The sequence below is a fragment of the Marmota flaviventris genome, chromosome 14 (assembly GCF_047511675.1).
Source record: "Marmota flaviventris isolate mMarFla1 chromosome 14, mMarFla1.hap1, whole genome shotgun sequence".
Classification (NCBI taxonomy): domain Eukaryota; kingdom Metazoa; phylum Chordata; class Mammalia; order Rodentia; family Sciuridae; genus Marmota; species Marmota flaviventris.
Window position 1 is genome coordinate 78063516 of NC_092511.1, and position 9524 is coordinate 78073039.

The following is a 9524-nucleotide window of genomic DNA, read 5'->3' on the forward strand; positions in this document are numbered from 1 at the left end:
CCTCCCCGTAATTGGAATTACAGGTATGTGCCACACACCTGGCTCTTCACTGATCAATTTTTCTAAACTTTTCAGGAAACAAGTAACACAATATGTTCTGAGTTGGACAGTGTTGATATGTTAACCCTCTGGATCTCAGAATTCCCACTGTGATCCCAGTTGAAAACAGGGTCTCTCTGAAGATGAGATCAGTTAAGATGAGGCCACACCAGAGCCTTTATTGGAGTTCCTACCACAATGTTTCTTATAAAAATATGGGCTCAATAGCAGAGACACAGAACCACATGCAAATGGAAGCAGAGCTTAGGCTACTACCACAAGCCAAGGCCTACCAGGATTCCAAGCCATCAGCAGCAGCCCAAGGAGAGAGGACTCGTGTGCTCTCACCCAGAGCCACCAAGGGAGCAAACCTTCTGGGCCTTTGATGTTGGATTTGTAAACCCCAGAATATCTTTCTCTTGTTTTTTTTTTTTTTTTTAAACTAGGGATTAAATCCACTGAGCCACATCCTTACCCCTTTTTATATTTTATTTTGAGATAGGATCTCACTAAGTTGCTGAGGCTAGCCTCAAACTTTCCATCCTCCTGCTTCAGCCTCCAAACTGCTGGGATTACAGGCATACACCATGGCACCTGGCCAATAATTTCTCTTGCTCTAAGCTAAATGATTTGTTGTGCTTTGTGACAGTAGTGGTACAATACACACATTTATGTAAACACTTCCAGAGAATAGAAATGGTCAGGATAATAATCCACTCATTTTGTGAGGTTAGCATAATCTGGGTTTTCTTTCTTTCTTTTTTTTTTTTTTGTGCTGGGGGTCAATCCCGGGACCTGGAGCATGCATGGTAAGTACTCCATCTACCTCTGAACTATACCTCCAGGCCCATCAACATAATCTTGTCAAAAATATATTATAAGCAAGTAGTAAGTTAAACTTTATTACCATATGTGAAAATATTCAGAATAAAATATTATCATACTGAATTCACCTATATTTAAAAAGAATAATCTCACTCAGAAATTAAAGAGTCTTCAATGGAGAGGGAAGGTGGGTATTTGGTTTTCACCAACTAGAAGAGCTTTTCCTTGGGTGCTGGGATTGCCGCCAGGGCCGCAGCATGCCAGGCAGGCACTCTACCTACCACTGAGCGCAGCCCCACTTCCTGGAAAACTGATTCTTCCCAAGTGATGCTCAGATTCAATGCAAGGCTGATCAAAAGTCTAGGGCCGACTGTGTGGGGTTTGTAGACTGGCAGGTTCATTCTAAAATAGGTGTGTTATTCATGCTTGTTATTTTCTGTACTTTGTGCATCTGGAGAGTCTGCCCCTCCCCAGGCCAGCTAGCTCTCCGAGAGGCAGACTCCCCGGAGGGGGCCTTTCACATTCAGAGCAACCAGTGCAGGCCACAGCCCCCAACCACCTCCTGCTTTAGGCTCCAAAGCTGGGGTGCTCTGGCCAGCTTTCCCTTCCCTAATCGCCCCAGGGCCAGGTACCAGAGGGCTCTGGACAGCTCCTGCACCTAGGGCCAACTGGGAGTGCTCCAGCTGGCCCAGGTCAGACCTGCTCAGCCAGTTTGTCTTGCTTCTCCTCCTCTGCCTATCCGGAGACCTGGAGGCCACAGCAAGCTCTTGCTCAGCTCTTCTCAGTCCTCTTCCCAGACTGACTGGTGCTTCCCTGGTGGCTGCAGACTGGCCTGCCCCTTCCTCCGGGCACTCTGAATCACAGACTACGTCTCCAGTGGCAGCTGCTCCCTGTCCTGTGGGCTCGATCACCTGAACTATAAGAAAGCCACAAGGGCACTCCCAAGGCTAACAGCAGCAGAGATGGTCTTTGTTTGGATTTACTTTTTCTTCTTTCAGTGCTGGGAAGAACCCAGGCCATGTGCCTGCGAGGCAAGCACTCTGCCACTGAGCTACACCTTTATTTTTATTTTGAGGTGGGGTCTTGCTAGGCTGCCCAGGCTGGCCCTGAACTTGCATCCTCCGGCCTGGGCCTCCTGAGCAGCTGGAATGACAGGTGTGAGCTGCTGTGCCCTGTTGTTCTTAGTGCTCTAGATCTTCTTCTGGGAGTGGCCACATGGGTATGTAGGGCGTGGAAATCCCCTGCTGCCCACTTTGGCTTGCTGCTTTTGGTGCATGGGTGAGACTTCAGTAAGGGTCAACTTTAACTAAGTGCTCCTGTCCTGGCCCGCCCCCTCGGCCCCTCTCCTGTCTGGACCCACTGCAGACCCCAGGTTGCCGACCCCTGACCCCGACCCACCACCCCTCACCACGACCTTGGCTTCCTTGGCTTCTCTTTTTCTTCTGTTAGTCTCACCCAGAGCCTGTGCCTGCTGGGCAAGCACTTGCCACCTAGCCACTTCCACAGCCCAGGCTCTGGCTCTCTCAGCCTGGAGGAGGCCAGTATCTCCTCTTCATCTCTCTTTCTCTCTTGTTTCCTCTTCCCTTGCTTCATGCTGGGGACTGACCCAGGGCTTCATGCCTGCCAGGCAGGTGCTCTGTCACTGAGTTGCCCCCAGCCCACAGAGGACCAGGGGCTTCGTCCCTTTTTTCAGCTGAAGCCCGTGGGGAATCTCCTAAGGACCTTGCTGTCATGATCTGCAATGTCCCCGAGGTCCAGGTGCTGAAGGCCCTGCCTCTAGGCTGGCACTGCTGGGAGGAAGGTGGCCAGACTTTAAGAGGTGGGTCTACTGGGGGTCTTCAGGCGCCGCGGACCTGCACTTGGAGGGGGCTGAGGGACCCAGTCTCTGTCTTCCATGTCTCGTTCACCGGGTGGGAGGCTTTTCTCTGCCCCCTGCTCTCCCCATGCTGTGCTTGTAAGGTCAGGCAACGGCAGTGACCAAAAGGAGGCAGATTTTAAAAGGCCGCTGAACGAGGCTTTATTGAGATTCCACTCCCGGGCGGAATCCTCAGACCAGGAGAATAAGAAGAGGGTCTGAGGAGAAGTACCAGGGCTGACCGGACTGGAATTTTTATGGACTTAGGGCAGGAAGGAAGGGCTTGGGACAGGAAAAGGGGTTTTTAGAGTCCCTTGTCCTACTGGGATTGGTCGGGGGAGCTGGCTGAGATCCAGGATTGGCCAGGAGACCCAGCTGATTGGTGCCTGATTGGTGTTTCTTTCACTCATGCGGACTGCTTGGTGCTTTGTTCCCAAGTCACCTTCATCCACCTAACAGTGCTTCCTTTTCAGGCCCCAAAGCAAACCAGATGGACTGAATAAACCTTTCATCTTCATAAGTTGATTATCTCAGGTATTTGTTACAGTACTGGAAAGCTGACTAACAGATCTTATTAGGATATCAAAGTAAAGTGGTAACAATAAAAACCGCTTAGAAGGGCTGGGGTGTGGCTCAGTGATGGAGCGTTTTCCTAGCCTGTGCAAGACCCTGGGTTCCATCACCATACCATACCCAAACCAACCAACCAACCCAACTTACTAACCAAACCAATAAAAAACACTCAAAAGATGAAAGTGGCTAGGCATGGTGGCACATGTCTATAATTCCAGCAGCTTGGGAGACTGAGGCAGGAGGATTGCAAGTTCAAAGCCAGTTTCATCAACCTAATGAGATCCTGTCTCAAAATAAAAACTCAAAGGGGCTGGGGATTTGGTTTAGTGGTTTAAGCACCCCTGGGTTCATCTCTGGTAACAAAAATATAATAATAATAATAATAATAATAATAATAATAATAATAATAAATAAAATAATAATAATAATTTGCAATCCTCCTGCCTCTGCCTTCCCAGTCCTTGGGATGTCAGATGTGCACCACCATGGCCACCATGAGCATCACCTTACTCTGGAATGTTTATTTTGTCTTCGAAAGAAACACCCTCAGCCAAGTGTGGTGACCTACACCTGTAATACCAGCAGCTTGGGAGGCTGAGGCAAGAGTATCTCCAGTTCAGAGTCAGACTCAGCCACTCAGTGAGGCCTAAGCAACTTAGTGAGAACTTGTGTCTAAATAAAATACAAAAAAAAAAAAAGAGGGCTGAGGATAGGATGTGGCTCAGTCTTTAAGCACCCCTGGGTTCAATCCCTGGTACCAAAACAACAACAAAAAATGAAGCCCCTTGCCCTATGTCCCCTGGTGACCTGCTGGGCTTCAGTCTCCAGGCTCCACTGAATTGGGATATCACTGACCTTGGCTCCTCTGACCTTCTGGGCTCCTTGACAGCTGGCTTCACTCACCTGGAGGAGTGTTTCCCAAGATCACCAGCATTGGGTGAAACCAAGGGAAGGCAGAGGCGTGCTGGCCGGGGACTCCTAGGCAGGGACAGGTGAGGGAAGGCTGGCTCCCCTCCTGGGGCTACAGATGGACAGCAATTCCAGAGACAGGAGGTGGCACAGCATGTGAATAGGTAGGAGGAGGGAGTCACAGAAGCCTTAGAGAGGTGCAGGTGTGCTGGGCATGGCAGCACACACCTGTCACCCCAGTGACTCGGGAGGCTGAGGCAGGAGGATGAAGAGTTGGTGGAGAAAGTGGGCACCTTTCCCCTCCTTTGCAAATGCCCTTCGTTATTGCTCCTAGTGACACCTCAGCAGTACATCAGTGTGGCAGGGAAGTCTGACAGCATGCACCCCATGGAATGTCAGCCTGTGAACTGTCCCAGGTCCCCTCCTGAGCTGCTTATTTAGAGCGTGCTGGTAAGTGGGCTGCAGCAGACACCGCAGATACTTACATTTCTCTTTGTGGGTTGGGTCATGTTTCAGCACTGTTGGGGGCACAGGTGAGCACAGGGGATGCTTCCTGTTCTAATCTGGTGATTTCTGGCAGCCACCCTGGGGTTGTTCTGGTGCCCACACCAGGAGCAGAAGCCACCATCTGCAGGGTGGGGATTTGCTTTGTCCCTGGCTCGGACTGCAAGGTCAAGGTCACGTCCTTTTTTTGTTTTGCCCTCCTTCACAGAGCACTGGTTACCTGTAGATAGTTTTTCTCTAATTACGTTTTTTTGGGGGTAATGATTTCTGGAGGAAAAGTACTGCCTTTAGGTAGCCCCCAATTCCCCACACTTAACCCCACTTTAACACAGAGCCAAGTGTCCACCTCAATGTCTTTTCATATCGCTGCATGCCTGGTCACGACGGGTCTGCCACGGCCATAGAGAATCTCTCATGTCATTTTGTCTTTTTTACTAAAATGGAATTAAATCATTTCACAGGTGGGTTAAGGATCAAGCCAGAGTCCCTGGCCTACTTAGCTATGAGTTAGTGCTTTCCTGTCTGCAGAATTGCACACATCATCCCAATGAGTGATTTGTAGGCATTCTTTGGATTTTACAAACGAGGTAGTGCCGTACCCTTGTCTGGGGCTGCTCTGCATGTGGAGGGGCGGTGACTGCAAGTCTCTGGGCTCTGGGGCCACAGGTTCCCCTGGACCAACCCGCGTGGGGTCTCAGGTGCTGGTTTCCTCCAGAGGCAGGAGAGTGGCCCCAGGACGCCCTTTGGTCCTAGCCAGGAAGCCGTGGGACAGGAGTCTGAGTGTGGCCTGCAGAGAGGACAGATTACCCCACGTCCTGCTGCCCACTGTTCCCTCCAAGGACACCGTATCCCTCCCTGCTTCCCATGGCTTTGTGACTCCTCACCATCCAGATCACTGCTCTCGCACAGATGGACAGGCTTCACTTTCTCCTCCTAAGAGTGAAGGGGAGGTGGCTTCCAGCACCGTCATCCAGTGCTCACCAGTGTTGGAGACGGGACCCACCCTGCACCCCACACCCCTGCACACAGCCTGCACCCCCACACACCCCTGCACACAGCCTGCACCCACACCCTACACCCACACCCTACCGATAGCCTGCACTCATCCACACCCACCAGACAGCTTGCACATACCTACATCCACAACCTACAGCCTGCACACACTTACACTCACACCCTACAGACAGCTTGCACACACCTACACCCACAACCTATAGCCTGCACACACACCCTACACCCACACCCTACAGACAGCTTGCATACACCCACACCCACACCCTACAGATAGCCAACACACACTTACACACACACCCTACACAGACTACACACACCTACACCCTGTACACACTTACACACACACACACATCCTACAGACAGCTTGCACACACCCACACCCACAACCTATAGCCTGCACACACACCCTACACCCACACCCTACAGACAGCCTGCACACACCCACACCCACACCCTGCAGATAGCCTGAACACATCTACACACATCCTCTACAGAGAGCCTGCACACACATCTACACTCACACCCTACAGACAGCCTGCACACACACGCTCCACCCACACCCTACAGATAGCCTGCACACACCCACACATACTCCCTACAGATGCTTGCACACACCTACACCCACAACCTACAGCCTGTACACACCTACACTCATACCTTACAGACAGCCTGCACACACCCACACCCACAATCTACAGCCTGCATACTCCTACACTCACACCCTACAGACAGCCTGCACACATCCACACCCTACAGACAGCCTGCACACATACCTACATACACACCCTACAGACAGCTTACACACACCTACACCCACATACTATAGACAGCTTGCACACACCTACACCCACACACAGCCTACACGCAAATCTACACATACATCCTACAGTCAGCCTGCACACACCTACACCCACACCCTATAGACAGCTTGCACACACCTACACCCACACACAGCTTACACACATACCTACACACACACCCTATAGACAGCCTGCACACACCTATACCCATACACTATGGACAGCTTGCACACACCTACACCCACACACAGCCTACATACACATCTACACACATACCCTATAGACAGCATGCACACACTTACACCCACACCCTATAGACAGCTTGCACACACCTAGATCCACACACAGCCTACACACATACCTACACACATACCCTACAAACAGCCTGCACACACCTACCCCCACACCCTATAGACAGCTTGCATACACCTACACCCACACACAGCCTACACACACACATCTACACACATACCCTACAAACAGCCTGCACACACCTACACCCACACCCTATAGACAGCTTGAACACACCTATACCCACACACAGCCTACACACATACCTACACACATACCCTACAAACAGCCTGCACACACCTACACCCACACCCTATAGACAGCTTGAACACACCTATACCCACACACAGCCTACACACACATCTACACACATACCCTACAGACAGCCTGCATACACCTACACCCACACCTTATAGATAGCTTGCACACACCTACACACACACAGCCTACACACATACCTACACATACCCTACAGACAGCCTGCACACACCTACACCCACACACTATAGACAGCTTGCACACATCTATACCCACACACAGCCTACACACATACCTACACACACACCCTACAAACATCCTGCACACATCCACACCCACACCCTATAGACAGCTTGCACACACCTACACGCACAACCTACAGCCTGCACACACCCACACACACCCAGCCTACAGACAGCCTGCACACACCTACACCCAGCCTATAATACACCCTACACACACACACACACCTTACACACAGCCTACATACACACATACCCTGCACACTCCCTACACACACACACACATATACATACACAAGCACCTATACACACCCTCCCTACACATCCCCTACAAACACCTTTCCGGGTTTGATTCTTCCCATCCCTACTTTTGATTCCGCACAGGATCCTTTGTATGTTTTCTGGGGAACTCACCAAGATAATGTTAAAAAAGGAACTTGACATAATCCAAACTGATTTTATGCATATAAAATTCCCCAAGAGACAGCATAATTTTTTTTCATTTTTTGTAACATTGGGGATGAGACCTAGGGCCTTCTGCATGCTTGGCAAGCACTCTATCACCAAGCTACACCCCCAGCCCTATTTTTAAATTTCATTTTGACACACAGTCTCACTAAGAGACTTTGGTCTCTTGGTGGTCCTCCTGCCTCAGCCTCCTGGGTAGCTGGATCAAAGGTGCACCACTATGTCTGTCCACCAGTTAGCATCGTGCTTAATGTATAAGGTCAGGAATAATGATACCATCCCCGTTATGATTGACATCATTTTGGAAGTATTAGCCAACACAAATTATGCAAGAGAAACCATACTAGACAAGAAACATAGTAATTGAAAAGAAAGAGATAAAGTTATCTCTATTTGTAGAATGTAATTGTTTCAGCAGACTACCCAAGAGAATTGGAAGGAAGCCAGGTACAGCTCAGAGGCAGAGCACTGGCCACGCCTGGGTAAGGTCCTGGGGATTTGGTACCAGGGATTGAGCCCAGAGGTGCTTAACCACTGAGCCACATCCCTAGTCCTTTCCATTTTTCATTTTGAGACAGGGTCTTGCTAAGTTGCTTAGGGCCTCCCTAAGTTGCTGAGGCCAACTCTTCTCAGCCTCCTTCCTCAGCCTCCTGAGCCACTGGGATTACAGGCATGGCCAGGCATGGCCACTGCATAGACCTGTTGAGTGAATTTAAATGTGCTGAGAGCCACAGCCAAGTTGGAATGACGCATGGCATTTTTGCTAGAAGGAGTGGTTGAGAGGTGACGCCAGGGAGCCATTGAGATGATGATGGTTATGTTAAACTGTGTATTCAATTGTATATTAGACCCCTGCTGTCCGCCTTGGGGGGGCGCTACTTTGGAGTTCCGTTGGTTGGGGAAGGGCGGGAGGAGGGATTTCCGGTTGGTGGTGTTCCTGGAAGGGCTGCATGGGTGGCGTTCCCGAGAGTTCGGGCAATAAAGGAGTTCCTGTTTTGAACCTACAAGTGCCTCCTGGCGGCTCGGTTATTTTGTGCCCAGCCAGACTGCGGCATTTGGTGGCCCGTACGGGGATGCCATGCGTCATTCTGACTCGGCTGTGGCTTTCAGCATAAATGCAATAAAAATACAATTGCATAGTTCTGAGTGATGTAATAGAATTTAGTGGTAATGCAAATTGATTATAGTTATAAATTTATAAAGTCAAACTATAAAACTTTTAGAAGAAAATTTAGGAGATAATCTTTTCATGGCCTTGGATTAGGCAAGAATTCTTTGATGGGATACCAAAAGAATTTTCTTTAAAAAACCCTAAACTTCATCAAAATTACACACCAAACCGTGAAAGATACTATTAAGAAAATGAAGAGAGAATCCACAGAAAGGGACAAATTGGGATGGGGATGTAGCTCAGTTGGCAGAGCGCTTGCCTCACACGACCAAGGCCTTGGGCTCAATCTGCAGCATGTGCATGCACACACACACACACACACACACACACTCAGAGAGAGAGAGAGAGACAGGGTGTTATGCTCGAATTCGGGACCCCCAAAGACCACCAGACACCCAAGATCGATGTAAGCAGCAAAGAGGTATTTATTGCGAGCTAGCTCGGTCCTCCGCGCACACACACAGCAACTGGTGACGCTGAGAGGCCTCGAGCCCAGGGTTTGCAGCATTTTTATACATTCTTTGGAGAGGGCAGGGACTTCACATACATCATAGCCTCTTTTAGCAAATCATCAC